At 37.1% G+C, this 19,575-nt stretch overlaps 1 protein-coding gene across 4 annotated transcripts in view; it reads right to left on the bottom strand.

The window, feature by feature from the left end:
• The window catches only part of znf516 (zinc finger protein 516), a 42,641-nt gene extending 23,542 nt beyond the window's left edge, over nucleotides 1–19,099 (bottom strand). For 2 of the 4 annotated variants that reach the window (XM_079590799.1, XM_079590801.1), the window contains exon 1: nucleotides 18,808–19,099. The gene's annotated coding sequence lies outside the window, so the exon portion shown is untranslated. Of the gene's footprint in view, nucleotides 1–16,685; nucleotides 16,914–18,807 lie in introns of those variants that run through there. The other 2 variants (XM_079590798.1, XM_079590800.1) reach the window with 2 other exon arrangements.
• Between the last annotated feature and the right edge of the window lie 476 nt (nucleotides 19,100–19,575).

Consider the following 19,575-nt stretch of genomic DNA (forward strand, 5'->3'; position numbering starts at 1 on the left):
CATCAATGGTTGGGAAAGAGTTAAAGATATATTATATATATATATATTATGAGGAAAATGTGAGTGGTGCTTGCCTGCATGGAATAAAAGCCACCATGATGCTGCTATAGTTTTGTGGGTCGTTGCCAGGACATTACCTATGAGGTGTAAAGGGTCCTGAGGTGTTGCTAGGTGGTTGCTAGGGTGTTCTGCATCCAAGTTAAAAGAGCTCTCTCCCAAGTCTTTGACATTCTGCTCCCTATATGACTCTGGATCCTCTTTCTATTAGGTGAAATTTGTTCTTAGAAAAGCAATAGCACATGATTTGAGGTATTCATGTCTGTAGCTGAAAAAAGTTTAATACTTTGGGAGAAGGGTTTGTTACAGAGAAAATAACTTTAAAAGCAATTTTTAACCATTCAGGGTGTGATCTTACATTCATACTACAATGAGTGATAATCTTTGACCCCATAATTATATTGTCATGACTGTCATGTGCAGCATCCCAATTCGCCTACTTATAGTATGTAGTTTTTGTGAAGAAAAAGTCAATACTTTTGAGTGTGTGTAGCAGAATAGTTGGCAAGCTTTGGGACATACTATTTCATCATATTTCCGTATTTAAAGGACCGCTCTGTCGCTTATTTACATGCATCCTGTCACGTACTGCAACTGCTCTGTCAATCATCTTGTAAGCTAAAATCCTCCACATTCAATTTCATTTAATTTCCGACCAAATCAGAGAGAAATGTAGCATGTTGTGGGTCTTTCAGACATGTGTTCGCATGATGCATTTAAAGGTTAATGACCAAACGTATCTTTATAAAAGTTCACAATGCGGTTGCAGATTAAATATAATGAGGAAAACATTGAATAAATATATTTTCGTCAGGTTAGAATCCGAATAATTTCTCAAACCCATTTATCTAAACCTCTTAACCGTCGTCTTGCACATCCACCAGGCTTGTTATTTGACCATCCTTGTATTTTTGGAATACTTATTTCAATATACTACGATTTGGGGGGACACACTAATTCTAATTTCGAATATTATTTAGGGCGGATAGTATGGATATCGAATTGGGATTCAGGTTTTATGACAAGCCTGCCTAACATTTCTGGTTGGATGAAGGACCACCTCCTTCAACTAAACCTTGCTAGTCGCTTGTGGTCCCGGCCAACCCAACACTACACCACAACTTCTCCATTCAGCTAGGTTCATCATCCATAACTCCATCAAGGTCAGCCAGGAACCTTGGAGTTGTGATTGATGATCAATTGAACTTTACAGAGCACATTGCTACAACTTTAGGAGGATCAGGCCCTTCCTATCAGAGCATGCTACACAACTCTTTGTCCAAGCACTTGTTCTATATCCAGACTGGACTATTGCAATGCTCTCCTGGCTCCAAGTCTTCCAGCTTGCACTGTCAAACCTCTGCAACTGATCCAGAATGCTGCCGCTAGAGTGGTCTTTAATAAGCCGAAGAGAGCACACGTCACTCCTCTCCTCACAAAACTGCACTGGTTGCCAGTTGCTGCTCGCATCAAATTCAAGTCACTGACTTTTGCCTACAGAACAACCACTGACTCTGCTCCTCACCTACTCATTACTTCAGACTTACTCCATCCAGAAACTTTGGATAAAAGCGTCTGCTAAATGAATAAATGTAAATGTAAATGACAACATAAATTCAATATGGGACAAAAGTGGTGCCCAAAGTACTGCTGGAATATTTACCATTATTGTCTACTTCAATGGACAGATATACGACTCTATCAAAATTATTAACAAAATATAATTTTTTGGGGAAAAAGTATTAAAAAAATATATATAAAAGATATATGTTGTTTGGAAATAAAAATAATAATACTAATAATAATTCATTACATTTATATAGCGCCTTTCTGGACACTCAAAGCACTTTACATAGAAGGGGCCAAGGGGGGAATCTCCTCAACCACCACCAATGTGCAGCATCCACTTGGATGATGCGACGGCATCCATATTGCGCCAGAACGCCCACCACACACCAGCTTACTTGTGGAGAGGAGACAGTGATGAAGCCAATCCGTATATAGGAGGATGATTAGGAGGCCATGATGGACAGTGGCCACTGTGCAAATTTGGCCAGGATGCCGGGGTTACACCCCTACTCTTTCGAAAGATATCCTGGGATTTTTAGTGACCACAGAGAGTCAGGACCTCGGTTTAACGTCTCATCCGAAGGACGGCGCTCTTTTGGCAGTATAGTGTCCCCGTCACTATACTGGGGCGTTAGGGCCCACACAGACCACAGGGTGAGCACCCCCTGCTGGCCTCACTAACACCTCTTCTAGCAGCAACCTGGTTTTCTCAGGAGGTCTCCCATCCAAGTACTAACCAGGCTCAGCCCCGCTTAGCTTCAGTGGGAAACCAGTCTTGGGTTACAGGGTGATATGGCTGCTGGACACCCTAGTGCAAGCATAATAGTGCTTGGCAACGATTATTCGCGTTTAATCGCATCCAAAATCAAAGTTTGTGTTTACATAATATATGTGTGTGAACTGTGTATGTATAGTTATTTTGTATATATAAATACACACACATGCATGTATATATTTAAGTGTTACTTATATATAATATAAATCATGTATAAATATATATACAGTATATACATGCAAATATTTATTAAATATATATGCATATGTGTGTATTTATATATACAAAATAATTATACACAGTAAACACATATATTATGTAAACACAAACTTTGATTTTGGATGCGATTAATCGTTGGCCAGCACTACAAAATAACCTTTAAGAAAGTATTTTGTTGTTGGTTTTTTTCTTTTTTGACTTTATTACTTCATGCATCAGGGGATGTAATGCAGTAAAGAATATGAATATATGCTTTAAGGTCATTGTCACAGTCTCTGAACAAGCTCAAGTTTCTTAAAACGGCTGGTTTCTCTCACTCTGGTTAGTTCAGAGAAGGACAGGTAATCTAACACCATGAAAGCCATCTCAATCGCTCTCTTTCCCTGCCTCTTCTCTGTTCTTCTTTTGCATAGTAAGAGAAGATCTGTCTCTTTTTAATGAAACTGCCCCGTCACACCCATCTCCCATCTGGTATGTGTGCATATATGTGTGTGTGCTAGATGCTGGGAGGGGGAAGCTGGTGTGGTTAGTGTGTGAGCATACACATAACCAAGGGAATAAGTAAATGTGTGTGAGTGTGTTGTCATTTCAGCAGGAAGCCTTTACTCTGATGAGAGGTCTCACTTCCTGTTTATAGAGCAACCACTGGAGCGCAACAATAGCTGGAATTTTGATGGATCGGCCCAACTCACACCCTCCAGAAAAAAACGGAAAAAAAACTCCAGTTTGTCAACAATACAATCTGTTTACATCCCAAAAACGATTTATTTATTTATTTTTAAGTGAATCATCTGGAGATTTCTTACAATTTCCGTGAGATTTACCCATTTACTTTTTTGGTTGTTTACTACAGCTCAACTTTAACAATAGCCTCTCATGTTATTGTTTAAAGGACTGTTTTGGCTCAAGCCTGATCAAAATGGTGGTGTCGAGCATTCCCCTCGCTGAGGGATATGTCATGTCGGGCTCTCTGGGATTTGAGGTCAGTCCAGCTGGACGTCTGGTGCAAAAATGAGGTGGATTACACTCTTTAATCCCAGTCACCCCAAGGAAGTGAACTAAAGCTGCCAGCGTCCTTCTCCAGACCACAGACTTCACTCAGCTGATCTTTCTGAACCTCTTTAAACAAGCTTGGTGAAGTGTGAGACAACAGTGCTACTATCGCTTGTCACGATACAAAAAAAAAAAAACAGATGTAAAAGAGTTTTGCCCTCAGGGGACCAGCAGCACCGACTGTCAAGATGAATTATATATTTACACTGTATCATGTAACGACTGTTAAGACTTAAGGCTTGTCAGGAAAATACATGATCCTTAGAATTGACAAAATGAGGATGTAAAATATTTGGTGACAATTCTACAGTAGGTTGTATATGCAAACTTCAGCTAATGGTTAAGGTTTCAGGAAATACAAATGTTTTTTTTTAGGCTACTACTGCTCATAAACAGCTTTTGTATCTCCCTACAGACAAAAGGGCTACCTGGACAACTATGTGTTTAGATCACACTTTTCTGTAGCACAACATATTGATTTTAGATATAACAGGGTTAAAAAAAAGAAGAAAAAAGTTTACTGAAGACCTTCTTACTGGTAGTATATGCACAAGAAATATGCAGAAGAAACATACTTCAACAACTTGAGAAATTTGAACAGAAGGGTCGCACTGTTTTGGATATGAGAGGTTTGGCACTGAATGCTAGCTTTATTTTTCTCAATAAGTGAATTCCCTCGAGCTCGAGAGCTATTAATAATCTCTGAGCTCTTTCTCAGAGGAACAGCTGTTGTGGAAATTGAAATTTGCAAATATTCCCAACCTAGGCTCATTGGAATTTTTTTTTTACCTATACATACAATTCATTGCATGTTCCAGGGAAAAACTAGTGACAGTAAAACACTGATAACTTTTATTTCTGTTCACACACATTTTAGGCTTTTTACTAAGGCAGATTAAAGATTAATGAAGACCTATTTTCTTCCTGTTCTTTACACAATACAAAACACTTTTACCTATAGTGCATGATTTGTAATCACATAACCAGCTCCATGTATGGCTTCTGATATATAAACTTGTTCAGTACCTCCCTTGGTACAGCAATGCGGAGCGTTTGGGAAAAAATCGAAACACAAGACCCGATGAAAAAGCTCAAAGACGTGTGGAAGCAAGTAAAAATGACATGCGTTTTTACCTCACATTTCCTTTTGTTAACATTATCGGTTAGGGTTAGGGTAGGATAGTGTTCGTGACACCTTTTACTTCCACTCACCAGGCATTTCATCTTCAAATTGCCATATGTACAACATCCAAAGTAATGAAACATTTTTAGATTCATATTCATGTTTTGGATAAAAAACATGCTTTTAGTGCCACACACCAGATAATTCAGTTTAAAAGTGTTGAATGTGCAAGAAGCAACATAATATCATTTTGCAGAAATGCATGTTTTCGACTGAGCCTGGGTTGAATATTTCAGATCGTTTTTCCACTTGCATAAAAATCATTGGCCACCCACATGACCAAGACATACTCTCCCTTCCCATTTACACAAGCATAATCCTCTCAAAATAATATACACATACGTCCATTTTTTTAAAGCAACGACCGATCAAAGCAAGCATTAAATACATTAAATACAAAGTACACAAATGAAGATATAACGTGCTGTGCTTTTCGACATGTTGTTTTACAGACAAACTAGACTCTGAATAATTTACAGCAGCAAGGCCTTGACATCCACAGGATCCAATTAGTTGAAATCCACATGCAATCAGTCCACAGGAAAAAGGCACAACAGGGACATCTCCAGAGAGACGAGACACTATTAGCAAGTTTCTAAAATACAGAGGAGCGCGCTGCATAAAGAGGAGAGCAAACGCGCCGCTGCTTTAACATAGGATCCTCGAAATCAGATCAGTGAACAAAGAATGTGATACTCGTATACAAATAACTAGTCACTCAAACAAACCTCTGATAAGACTGAGTAACAGCTGGGCTTTAAATAGCAACATCTGCAGTGTTACATATTTCGTTTGATATAGTGTATGATAGGGCAGTATATATAGCACTAGTGTAGTATTTATAGTGTAGTATGATCTGCCAGGTCATTTGCTTGTGGTTTTGTCAAATGTAATTTGTAAGTTATCCACTTAAGTCCCTCAAAAATAAATAAAAGCATCTGACTGTGTGTTTGTCTTTCCTAAAGTTTTAAAAACAACTTTCCACAAATCCTGTAAAGAACTAATCAGCTTGTTAATGGTTTCCTTCGAAACAAAGATTGTAACTATGGCTTTGTTTCTTCTGCTGAAAAGTCAAGTCACCTTCATTTATATAGCGCTTTTAACAATACAGATTGTTTCAAAGCAGCTTTACAGTGATGATAGGAAATGAATGGAACAGAGATTGTTTTGGCTTTACAGCAGCTCTAGAATAAAGTTATTGTCCAGCTAAAGTAAGTTTTTGACTTCACTTCTGATTCACTTCTGTTGTAAAGATCATTAGATATTAACTTAGGGGCCGCTTACACGACACTGTTTTCAACTGAAAACAGAAAACTTTTAATGGCCGTTCATGTGCCAATGGTGTTTGGTGGCAGAACGCAAACTTTGAAATAGGTTCCAAGGTTCAAGTTTTGAATTCTTTTTTAAACGTTACCATCTCCGTGTAAAATTCAAAAACGTGAATCTGCACATGCATATTGCGTGTTTAGTCCAAGGTTTGAATATATATGTGCGCAGGCTTTCTTTACAAAGTGACATCGCCAAATTACTCGTCTGGTCTGCATAATACAGCATTTTTAGTCCTTACCTAAAAAAAGGTATCACTTACTGTATCTAAACATTGAGGTTGTTATGGCGGTTACAGCTGTCACTAACATTGACACGTGAGAGGAAACAAAACTAACAAGGCAAGTCCACATAGCAGAATCTGTCCTAGACAGTTTACATAGCGATCCCATAGCAGAAACTACCTATGTGAAACTTACTAAAATTCCTGGTGACTTTATCAGTGAGATTGAGTGGTTTGCATCACAAGCTCAAGAGAAAAAGAGCTGTTTCGGTTCTGTCTAAGGGTGGAGTCGCCACAACTGTTTGTGTGGTTTCCAGCCAATAGCAACAATGACTTGTTTAATCTCAAATGGAACATTTGTTAGACAGTGTGATTAATATGCACTACTGAATCAACAAGCATCAAAAAGGGTTCTTAGCATAGTATAGTCAGGTTCGGTCTAGTTTGGCATTGTTATGTCTTGATGTGCTGTGGTTTGGAGAGTATATGTTCTAAATGTATAACATGATCTGGTTTAACCAGGTTTGGTTTGGTGTCTAATTTGGCCTTTCATGGTATCATATGATCGGTCTTTGCTGCGGAACCATCTTTGAGCATTGCTATGGTCTGGTCTTAGTTTGATATGATATGGTTGTTTATGCTGCATTGAGATAAAGGGGACAGTTTACCCAAAAATGAAAGTTTGGAGTCGGTATGATTTTTAGGCTCACCAATGCTGCATTTCTTTGAGCATGAATACAGTAAAAGCAGCAATATTGTGAAATGGTATTACAAGTTATACAATGTTATTTTAGAATGTAATTTAATCCTGTGATGGCAAAGCTGATTTTTCAGCATCATTACTCCAGTCTTCAGTGTCACATGATCATTTGAATATGCTGAATTGGTGCTCAAAAAATATTTATTATTGTTTTCAGTGTTGAAAACTTGTACTTGATATTTTTATAATGCGTTTTTTTCTGTTTTTTTTAATAAATAATAATACATTTACAATATATTTAATGGAAATATAAATATTTTGTAATTATGTAAATGTTTACTGTTTAAATTTGCAAATAAATTGAATTTCTTTTCATTGCTAGAAAAAAAAAACTGACTTTCTCTCCTGAACACATAATGAATTTTTAAAACATGAAGAATATACAGGCTGGTCTTTTCCATATAATCAAAGTGAATAAGAACCGAAGCTGTCAAAGTCTTCAAACTATGAAAAAAGCACCATAAAACTATACAGACAACATACACAATAACTTTCAGTAAATAACAAATTAAATTGTTAATTTCCAACTCAAAGCTATTGTATGGCTTATGAAGGCTTGGAATATACAGAGTTTATAAGCATCTTATATGTTTTTGTTTGGAGCTATATGGTGAAAAAAAGTCATACAGGTTTGGAATAACATGAGATGTGTGAATACATATATTTTTGTGTAAACTATCCCCTTAAAAAGGCAAAAGACCATGGCAGTGGTTCAGAAGAACTCTACTAAGTAGTACACGCTGAACACGAAGGCAGTGAGGTCATGGTCAAAAACAGGGATGTGTGCAGTTACAGTACCAACCTGTTCCTGTTGGAACGTTGGACAGGAAGATACACACTGCCATCACTTGTTGTGCTCTCTTGTGCCAAATCTGTGCCCTGCTTAGCTCTCTCTGTCTCTCTCTCTGCCCGCTGATGCCAGCTCATGCATGTGCCAAGCCCTCCACTAGACACTGGGCATTATGCACGCCCAACACAGATGATACACACACAAATCCTGGAAACAATCATTCCAAAACAGTTTTTATGATCAAAACACATTTGTATTTACTGCAAGTAACGTACAGTCATGACACCACCAGCCGGTTTTTCCACTATATTACTGGGTGATGCTGATTGGTCAGCATTACGGAATTAAAAGATAAGAGATCCGCCATCAGTTCAGGTTTAGTCAAGACAGATAGTTTCCCTTTGTGTATGTATAAAACATGGGCATACTAAGACATGTATTCCTGCCTTAACACTCCGGAAAAACAAGTACAGGTAGTTTACTGTACAGTAGCTTACTACACTGGATGAGTCCGTAATCACTGCCATGGATCAAAACACAATTACAAAACAGTATTAGGCTACTTTAATATGAAGTGGAATGACATTTTGTAATAAGTAAAAAAAATACATGTTATTATTAATAATTCTTACATAAAATGTATATTCATTAATTTAATAGATAAAAATAGGCCACAGAAAATATAAATGTGTAATTTAAAATGTTTTATTTATTTATTACACCAAAATGACATTTCATATTGTTTATACCACATGCAAAAATACTTAAAAATGTATTGCCTTATATGTCAAAATATTGAACCGAGTGCAAAAAATATATTGATGCTCGACACTTTTTAGAATGACCTTTTCTAGTCTTTCGATTTTTCCATTTAGATATTAATTTCACACAGGTGTCCTCGCACAGTTATAGATTATCACATAAACAATGGACATGATCCGCCAAGACAACATGTCTAAATAATTATTTTGTGAAATGTTTTCCTTGAAAAATGTAGCCTATTTCAAATAAGTGGCACTTGGTTTGATATTTGGTTATGTAACGCAATGGAATTCATGTATATTGTTTGGCATCTGTATGTATCTAACACTATACACTTACTATAAAACACTGACCATTCAGTGCCCAATCCAAAAACAAGCAAAAAGCACAAATAGGTATATAATCAAATAAATATCAACCAATTTCGGAAGACATCTGTTCACTCTTAACCTGGACGTCTTAACTCAACAAATTAAATTCTTCATGCGGAGTCTCTCCTCCCCCTCAGCTGCACTTAATCCCAGTGATTAAATCATTTTTCTTCAGCCCTAATTTTGCCTGTTACAGGGCTCTGATGGAGGATGGGCGTGCTCTCTATTGATTGGTGGGTTGAGCAGATTACCCTAATAGCGGGATTACCGCCCACATGTTGACCACGCGTGTTGGAGCTGCTCGGCTGTAGTGCCAGCTCCCCATCAGATGGCCCGGGGGAGCAGCGAAGACATAACACACCACTCAATGAGAGCGTGTGTCTGTTCATCTGTCTGCAGGGTGCGCATTAACAAGTATTTGGCAACTCATTAAGTTCTCTTATTTGCAAACTCATTAGTCATCTCAGCTGTGTTGTCAGTTGAGATGTAGTCAAGTTCACCAATGCTATGATAATTACCATAGCCGCTTTAGAACAACTTGACGACTTGCTTTGAACATAATGGGTCCTGTGACAACCTGTGTAAATGTTAGAACGTTAGCAGGCACAACAGCCCCAGACGCCCACAGGCTGTTGGCTGAACGTCTGATGCATAAGGCACGCTAAATGAGTTTCGAAGTTGTCATATGTTTGGTTGCATTCTACAGGTACATGTGTGTCGCGTTCTTTAACGGTCCGTCCGGAAACAAAGCTCTCGTGTCATCAAACCCCCTCATGGACAATAAACGCTTATCAGGATCAACTAAATGCTGGATTTATATGAAGTTTATATGCTGGAAGTATACCACTTTTGCAGTTAACTTGCACAACGTTCTTGAATTAATCATTTATTAGATGAACGACGCTATCGTAGGGACATCGACTGTACATTTTCACTCCCTTAAACATGGCGCAGAACAAAACAAATTGTGATTGGTTACTTTACATTTTGGTCAGATGTCCTCTGGGCGGTCCTTGACCAATGAGAGCTTCTGACATCAGTCTGAAGGTCTGGCTACATGAGACTACTAATGTAACCTGAAAATGTGCTGTTCGCTAACAATATTGGTCACATATTTCTCACTTCTTTTTACTCCTAAGGGAAGATCGAAAAACAATTTCGCCATGAGTATATTGAGACCTTTAGTCTCCTTTTTTTTGGTAGATGTTTCAGAGAACATTCAAAAAGTTTCCATAATAGTTCCAAAATGATAAAATAAAGAAAACATTCCCATAATGATTTCTCTAAAGTTCACTAAAGTAAAAAAAAGACATTTAGAAAACTCTGAGAACTTTCAGATATAATGTTATCATAACTTAAAAAGGAATAGTTCGCTTCAAAATGAAAATAATGTCATAATTTACTCACTCTCAAGTTGTTTCAAACCTGTATGAATTTCTATCTTCTGCTAGACAAAAAATAATATATTTTGAAGAATGTCGGTAACTCCTTAAAGGGACAGTTCATGCAAAAAGTTTTTTTTTTAATTCACTGTCACGTCGTTCCAAATATGACTAAAAGAGTGATATAACAGAATGCCCAAGCTGCTCTCTCCATACAATGAAAGTGGTGAGCGTCTTAGGGATGGGCAATACAGCTAAAAAATCACTATAGGCTATAATGTTTCATATCATTCAGTAGCGATACTTATTGATAAATGTTAACAACTTTTTTTATTAAAAAAGACCAGTAGAAAAAGTTTGAATTTAACCATTGTATTTTTAATTTACACATTTTTCAAGGAAAATAAATAATTTAGTTTTTAACAGTCAAAAACTAAATAGAAATTAAACAAATATATTATTATATCTTATATTAAGATTAAATAAATAACTGTTAAAAGAAATTCTTGAACTTACAAAATGTGTGCAATGTAAAAGTGTAAACAGAACAATCAGGGTAAACTTTGAGGTAGATACAAACCTCTAAAGCTCAAACAAGATAACAATTTTATGAATAAAACCAACTTCAGCTTTTAGAGTGACCAAACATCAATATGCAATAACCTATATTAAAAAAATTGTACAAAAATATCAAGTAGTACTATTCACATTTAAAACACTAAATATACAAGAATAACTCTCAAATAGTAATATTCACATACAGTATACATAGCTTCATTACAAATTGTGAGCAAAGATGACAACTTGGTTATATTATTGTATAATTTGGAGGATTTCTCATAAGGCATTGTTGCCGAGTACCTCTCCATCGTGGACTGCTTGTGGGTTTGTTTGTTGAGGTGAGGTAGATGTAGGCCGTGAAGGACAATATAATGCATATTCCAAAGGGTGGAAGCGGTTAAGGTGATGAAATTACAGAAAGGTCATGAAATACATACAACCGTGTTCTGATGTTGGTCGGACGTAAAGAAACCGAAAAAATTGCCACACTGGCGAGCTGACATGTCCTTTTTTATTGGGACATCTCATTTTTGCATGTGTTCGTGTGTTCTGATGTCACATGGCGATGGCGCAACCGAACCCCACGAGATATATCCAGCTGCAGACCCGCAGCACCACCAGTTTCAGAACCCCAGCGCCAGAACCGGAAGTGAGGGGCGGAGTTATTGACAATGAGACAAGCAATACAAGTCTACAATAACTACAAATTAATTTAATATATATTTCTTCTGGAGATGCCCGAATGTTTTGTTCAAATATTTGACTTGCTGTATCCACATTATAATAGATATAGGATCTACAGATGTACACTACTCTGCATTGTGAAAAGCCAGTGTCAAGGTCCAGCACACTTCTGAATGATTGGTGCCAGTTTTCATAATTAATTTAACAATGGTATATGTCACTTTACAATAGTTTGTGGCATTTTCTCTCATGCTAGTTTACAATTAGGCCTATTTGAAATACCTGATTGGTAAGTGTCAATTTGTGGTGCACAAACAACATACTCCTGCTTGTAGTACCACTTTAATAAGAACATTTTACTAAAATAGCTAAATAGTTTCTATATTCTTGTATAGTTACAAATGACAGCTTAACTGTCCTATATACAAATAGAAATAAATGTGTTATCATAACAACTGTATTTACAATATGTAGGTAATACATTGTCAAAATTATTATAAAAAAAAGAACCATAGTAAATATAAATGCATTCAACAAACCACGATATTAAAAATGAAATAAGGTGAAGCCCAATGTTTCTGTACCTTAATGTATCATTATAACATACGTATAAAGTATGACGTTTCGTGTGTAATAAAAGCATACCGTTTCGTGTCTAAGCAAATTACCCTTCAAAACGTTAGGTGGCGTCAAAGAGTATAGAAGTAACTTCTATAATCTTTGGTGGCGTTACCCGGTTTAGAACGTAAGCTCCGCCCCTCACTTCCGGTTCTGGCGCTGGTGTTAGAACGTAAGCTCCGCCCCTTACTTCCGGTTCTGGCGCTGGGGTTCTGAAACTGGTGGTGCTGCGGGTCTGCAGCTGGATACTATAGAACCCCACAGCAACGTAACTTGTTAGTGGCTGTTTGCTTGTCACTTGTAGCATGCTCCTTTATCAAGGCACATGAGTCTGTTTATGATCCAGGGACGCTTGAGGATTGTTCGTGCAACCAAACTTAATGTCTATTTACATTTTAATGCATTTAAGTGAAACTATTAAGCGTTATATCAAAAAAAAATCTACTGTTATCGATAAAGGTGAACCGTCGATAAATACCCGATACCGTTTTATCGCCCAGCCCTACCGTCTTATGCATAGTTTTAGCGAAAAACTATTTGAAGTTCAGTATTTTCCTCATGCAAAGTAACCGTATGCTTTTAGATGACTTACAGGGTTAGTTCACCCAGAAATGAAAAGTATTCCAAATGTACTCACCCTCAAGCTTTCTCTTTCAGACAAAAACAATCAGAGTTATATTAAAAAATCCTGGCTCTTCCAAGCTTTATAATGGGAGTTAATAGCACCCTAGATTTTGAAGCCCAAAAAAGTACATCCATCCATCATAAAAGTAATCCATACGAAGCAATGCATTTTTATAAGAAAATATCCATATTTATAACAATAAACTATAATCACTGGCGTCCGGTAACAGCCGTACGCAAGTTTATTTCCGGCAGAAGAGTGACCTATGATCCGACGCATTACATATTGACGAACGCGGAAGCACAGAGGTTAGAGCAAAATAAAACACCGGTCACGAATTAGAAGTCTAAAATTAGCATTTTTAAAGAGAAATGTCGGAGGATTTCGATATTAACGAAGAGGAGCATGAGTTTGTTTTGAACCGCGAGAGGCGTCTACTCTCACCTAAGCTTACGCTACTCCTACAATCCTACGTCATACGCCAGGTCAGAGGTCACTCTTCCGCCGCAACTCGACTCACGCACAGCTGTTACCGGAAGCCAGTGATTATAGTTTATAAAGTTATAAATATGGATTATTTTCCTTACAAAAACGCATCACTTCACTTCAAAAGGCCTTTATTAACCCCCTGGAGCTGTATGGATAACTTTTATGATGGATGGATGCACTTATTTGGGCTTCAAAATCTAAGGTACCATTCACTCCCATTATAAAGCTTGGAAGAGTAAGGTTATTTTTTTAAATATGACCTTGATTGTGTTTGGCTATAAGAAGAAAGTCATATACACCTAGGATGGCTTGAGGGTGTGTAAATTAGGGGATCATTTTCATGTTTGGTTGAACTAACCCTTTAATATAGAGTGCACAAATCATATAGAATACTTTTATAATGCTTTCTATTTTTTGGTTCTCTTGGGACCTTGACAGCCCCAGTCCCTATTCACGTCCATTGTATGGAAAAGAGCAGCTCAGACATTCTGCCAAACATCAACTGTGTTCTACAGAAGCAGAAAAAAGTAATACGGGTTTTAAATGACTTGAAGATGAGTAAATGATGATTGTGTAAATGATCCCATTAAGGTAACAATTGAGCATTTTCACTTAACATGCTCGCCGTAATTCAAACCAAAGGTGGATTAATACCACAATGGAGAGGATTCAGAAAATTTATGGTTATTTCATTTCAGAATTATTGCTCCTGAGGATAAATGGCAAATGACTTTGCCTCACAAACTGAACTGTGTGTGTGTGTGTGTGTTTATGAACCCCATTTTCCTGATTATGATTCTATTAGACTGGATGTACAACATTCAGCTGTTTATCAAACAGACAGTTATTCAAATTAATCCACAACAGGTAAAACTGCACTTCAGCTGATGACATATACATGACCCGATCCTCCAACCCTCTCTCTCTCATCTCTCTGTTTCTGTATGTGGGTGTGTGCATGTGAGTGTATGTTTAATTTAATGAGCAACGAGAGGTAATGATGCAGCAATGAAACATTTAACAGCTTTTGTGACATACTATAATACACATTAAGCATACTGTAGCAATAATGCCAACTCGTTAAATCTATTTCCCTGAATGTTTTAATAATCAACAGAACGCATCGTAAAACATTACTGCACACACTTCACCAAAAGGATCTTACATTCGCGACACCCGTTATTACAGTACGTCTTCTGAATCCAAATGACACTAATGGCTAAGCAGCCTCATATTGCTTCAGTGTAACAAAGGCATTACAATATTAAAGTTGCAAATGTAAGCTTTTCTTCTCATGTGTCCAGATGGGGGAAGTAGAAGCTTATTCAGGCCATGGAAAAAGAATTCCAGTAATCTACTGCTGATCCTTCACAATGCCACCCTTGTGCCTTTTGTTTTAGCCTCCCTACTGCCTGTACTCAAAGCCACTGATAATGTTAATGGTCCCTTCCTCCAGCTAGCGGATCTTGCGCTATTAGGGGTTGCGAGAGGACTGGAAATGCTTGTTAGGTCACAGTAGAATGTTGAGGGTCAATTTTGCAAGGTCACCACAAGTTCAAGCCATAAACCTCAAATAGAAAATAGACTGGCGACAAAGGGAAATGTCCAATTAGGAATGTTATTTAATCCTCTGAATATATAAGATGCATAAAATGGCCATATTGCGCATTCTAGGTAGACTTGTACTATTAAATCTCCAATATTCAAATATTTCAGATAGCTGAGTCTTTTATAATCACTATATATAAACAGTTTGGGCTCCATTTCAAATCAAAAGGACAATTTGGCCATCACTGTTTTTAACTTCTTTGAATTTAATAAAAAGGCTGCTCTTTCCATTCTCATTCAGAGAAAAGGATCTTGAAATAGAAAAATACCACGTCTTTCGACATTTAAATGGTTGAACCCAAGCCCTCTGGCCCTTTTCAGAAGAAATACAAATCTACAAAAAAAAAAAAGAAAAAGAAAAAAAAGAAGCACTGAAAATCTTATCACTTTTCCTTACATCTCAGAACAGTCACGGTTGGGATTTCATAGGTTGCTTGGGTCTCTTCACAACTCGAACAAGTACAACACCCACTCACTCATTCCCGAATGAACAGGCTGTTTGACTTGCGCTGTCAAAAGGTGTGTAGTGCGTGAACCGAAGCCGTGTAAACAACTTGCTTCATTGAGGCTGAGCACAGTAACCAGCTGCAAATAAAAGGGAAGTGACTTTAGCAAAGGCTTATGCAAATATCTCCATTGCTGCTGCAAGGTAAGGCTTTTGTCTGTCAGCACAGAACACAAGAATAACTGTTTAGTGTCATCTGCACCTTTTTAACCCACCTCAAATCAAATATGCAGTTGTTACTTTGAGGAGTTCATTATTTTCACATATCTTTACTAACTTTTTTTTTTCTTTTTTTCAGAAAAACACATGCAGTTTGTTCCTTAAGGTTTAAACTGCATGCGCACAGTAACATTTGGGGATTAAATGAATTAATTAAGATGTTACCAAATGAAACACCATTTTAGGTCACCTGACAAAACGCTATCCCACAAATATTGCACTTCTAACCATATGAAGCCATACTGTCACACTTGCAATATATGTAAACCAGCAAAGGCAAAACACGCAGAAGTATCCCGTTCAAAGTCATGTTGGCCAGAAACAGACCCCCTCATCACAAAGCAAAGGGGTATTAACTAGTATGCTGACGCCATCCCCGCAGCAGCCCCCCAGCAGCCCTTATGCCAGCAAATTCACCTCATAATACAACAAGAGCACATGCCTGTTGGGTCATTTACCACAAAATCCTCCCTCAAGTTATTTGACTGTTACATGAACTTTCAGCTTCACACAAGCAGATGTTCCTTGGCACCATGACAGCCATGATAATGATAATGCACACACGTATCACCCTCCTCCCCTTCATTCTGCTCATTATCATTATCAAACAACACCAAAAACCAGTTTAACAGTTTGTATCCAAACTAATAAGCACGATTAATAAGAAACCTTCCTTTTATGTTGCATGCAACATATAAGGAAGCATGCAAACTTAAACCCTAATAAAATAAAATAAAATAATTAAAAAAAACACTTAAGATTAGAAGGTTTTCTCAAGTTTAGAGGTTTGTTGAAACTGGCCATAGCTGTTTATTAATCAAAGTTTTCTGGATAATCACATATGTATAATCAATATGCATAGGCCTAATTAGTTTGATTAAGTTTTATAACTGTAAAATGTCTTACCATATGTTTTTATTTATTAAGTGTCCTCATGAAAAATCAGGCATGCACATTCTTTAGGAAGCACGAACATCCTCTGCTGCTTTTCAAACGCTTCATTCATATAGCCTATTCCTTATCCCCGCATAGTGAAGATCCCAATTCAACAGGACCGTTATCCAAAAATTCCCTGTAAATCGCAGTCCGTCGTCCTCCAAAGGCTTTGAGCCTTGATAATGGTAAGCTAAATGCGAACTGACAAGCATCCGACAAGCTTTCAGGGAGAGGGGAGGGGAAAAAACTGAACAAAACAAAAAAGTAAAGCACCAAAGCCCCGCCCTAGACTGTAATAGCTCTGAAAGTAACATTGGGTTTAGATTTAAGACCATACGAAGCAATTGATCGCTATTGTGTATAAAAAAAAAAATAAAAAAAAAAAATAAAAAAAAAATCTAATAATAGATCATGTTGAACGTAGACCTAATCATGTCGAAAAAAATCAATAAGAAGATGGAAGATAGCTGTAACCTAATTTAATGCCTGGCATTGCATGGTATGTTTTTTCCATCTAAAATAATTGGTTTTCAGTTATGTATGCTATCATGTGTTGCTCTGCATCAACAAGTTTATTATTTAAATGCTGTTTTTCTGAGCTTGGCTTGATCATAGTTAAAATATTAACGACTTGCGCAGAATTAATGCATTTGTAGCCTATACACGATATAATGCATATTGGCTGTTGTTAAATTATGAGTAGGCTAAATAATGAATAAAAGCAAGCTGGTCGTTATATCTGCGTTATAGATAGGCTATAAAGGTTATGAACACAAGTAAATAAATTTGGCGTAAATACGCCTAAAGTTTAAATAGGCTATACACACGAAACTTTGGCTTGCCAACTCAACTCAAATGTAGCCTTTTGGGAAACGGTTCTTAGGAACAGTTCCAATTAACAAATACCGATCTGAATGGTTTTCACAACGTTAAGTTCTTGAATGTGCAATCTTAGAACACTGTTGCACTGATAGCGTTACAGTTGTTTAAACAAACATCGCTACTGAATGTAGGCCAACAACGTTACATATAGAACAGCCAGCACAGTCCGATTCCAGAATGATTCTTTTACGAACCGGTTCTTTATAATGAATCAAAAAATACAACGCACCTACTGTAGCCCGTATGACTCTATACGAGCCGGTTCTTTATAGCGAAACAAAAACATGCAGCGAAACCGGCGTAGAGTGATTCCCGAATGAATGACTCTTACGAGTCTGTTTAGTGAATCAAAAGCATACAGAACGATCAGTACAAAATGGCTCTTATGAGTCGGTTCTTTTTAGTGAATCAAAAGCACTTTAATCTGAGTCATTTTACTAAAACCACAAAGCCTGCTTTCTCATGATTATAATATTTTATATAAGTAGTAAATAAAATAAACAAATATTGTAATTTTTTATGTAACATAAGGTTAATTAGGCTACTGAATTATGTGTAGTAGCCTAGGCTATGCCACATCTAAAAAGTCTGTGGAAACTCATTAAACACACTCATAGCCAAACATTTATTTAATTTATTTCTGATTTGTTATAGACGTGACTATATAAATCTGAAATGATCTCTTCGATCTCACCAGCAACCGACTGCTGAGTGCAGCAAATCTACAATTAGAATTTCTTACTTCAAAAAATGTGTTCCTCAAAAGTATTATAAGACTCGTTGATGGAATTATGGAATGATCCGTATGAATCAGAATAATTAAATTCCTTCCGATTTATTTCCATACAGATGGTTCAATGGTTGAAGCTCTTCAGCAGAGTAACTTCCTAAAAATAGCGCATGGACAAACAGAATGGGTTATGGCAGAGGTTATAGCCTATGTGAGTGCGACACGACAGGCTATTTACAATAAAGAAAGGAATAGCCTAATTCAATGTGTGACTATCATTAAAGTGAGTTGCCAATAGAATGATCTCTTAATCTCAGTTACACCACCAGCGCTGAAACAATGCCTATTCACATCACGACAGCAAGTCCAAGCGAAATCTCTTCGTCCAATCTCCCTTCAAAGTAGCGAACTATTATTAACACATTACATGATCCTACTGTTTATGGTCGATTCTTTCTCAGAATTCGATTCGAAACTTACCTCGTTACATGTAAATGACGTAATGAAGTTGTGGGGCAACGGCACAAACGCAAGGTGACACTCCGAGATGATGATGACAAACTGAGTGGCATCCGCAGTTTCCAAATGCCCACAGCGTTGAAATTGCAAATCAAAGCGATCACATCGTCTTGGTTTGTAGATCGAGAAAACAATGAGATGACATCGACCGACGTTGATCCAGATCGAGACGGATCGACAGCGAAGTGCCCCGTGTGTTTCGTGCGACACCTGGAGCGGCAATGGTTCTCCGTACCTCCCTCTTTCATTGACTATTGTTTGTTCAGCATAAAGTTAGGTGATGCAGAAGTCTGGCGTTGAGAAGACTTGTCATGGTAATAGTACTGTGTAATGGCAATCTCTGTCTGGCAAACAAAGTGATAGTGTATGATGATGACTGACAGTTTATGATTATAATGAAATTATTTGGGAAAAGATAACACACATAAGGCTGCATGGCTGTTAATTATTTTTTTCTGGATCTATTTGTGTTTTCACGGATACATTTCACTATACAAACAAACAATAAAAGAAATAAAAATAGTTAATGTGGGAATAATTAAAAAGTAATTTTGAGTCAAAATATTTAGGCTGTGTGGTGTAAAAAAGAAGAGAAAAACAAAGTCTAAAAACAAATTTGCCTATTATTATTTGAATGTATTAATATTATTCTTGAACATGTGGACCTCTTTTGTTTTGAAGTATTAACCCCACCCCCCTCCCCCAAATATATATATATATGTGTGTGTG

This window comes from Phoxinus phoxinus, assembly GCF_949152265.1.
Source record: "Phoxinus phoxinus genome assembly, chromosome: 19".
In the NCBI taxonomy this organism is placed as follows: Eukaryota; Metazoa; Chordata; class Actinopteri; order Cypriniformes; family Leuciscidae; genus Phoxinus; species Phoxinus phoxinus.